This window comes from Arachis duranensis, chromosome 7, assembly GCF_000817695.3.
Source record: "Arachis duranensis cultivar V14167 chromosome 7, aradu.V14167.gnm2.J7QH, whole genome shotgun sequence".
Classification (NCBI taxonomy): Eukaryota; Viridiplantae; Streptophyta; class Magnoliopsida; order Fabales; family Fabaceae; genus Arachis; species Arachis duranensis.
Genome location: NC_029778.3, coordinates 59,744,835 through 59,745,565, shown reverse-complemented (window position 1 = coordinate 59,745,565; position 731 = coordinate 59,744,835).

The following is a 731-nucleotide window of genomic DNA, read 5'->3' as shown; positions in this document are numbered from 1 at the left end:
TATCCTTTGAAATTCAGAATGATTGGCTTCTTTAGGAACTCAGAGTCTAGATAGTGTTAATGATTCTCTTAGTAAGGTATGATGGTTCTTGAACACAGCTACTTATTGAGTCTTGGCTGTGGCCCAAAGCACTCTGTCTTCCAGTATTACCACCGGATACATACATGCCACAGACACATAATTGGGTGAACCTTTTCAGATTGTGACTCAGCTTTGCTAGAGTCCCCAACTAGAGGTGTCCAGGGTTCTTAAGCACACTCTTTTTGCCTTGGATCACAGCTTTATTTCTTTCTTTTTTTCCTTCTCTTTTTTTTCTTTTCGTTTTCTTTTCTCCCTCTCTCTTTTTTTTTCGTTTTTTTTTTGTATTCACTGCTTTTTCTTGCTTCAAGAATCATTTTTATGATTTTTCAGATCCTCAGTAACATGTCTCCTTTTTCATCATTCTTTCAAGAGCCAACATTCATGAACCACAAATTCAAAAGACATATGCACTGTTTAAGCATACATTCAGAAAACAAAAATATTGCCACCACATCAAAATAATTAAACTGTTCTAAAATTCAAAATTCATGCAATTCTTCTCTTTTTCAATTAAGAACAATTTTTTTTTATTCAAGAAAGGTGATGGATTCATAGGACATTCATAACTTTAAGGCATAGACACTAAGACACTAATGATCACAAGACACAAACATAGCTAAACATAAGCATAATTTTCGAAAAACAGAAAA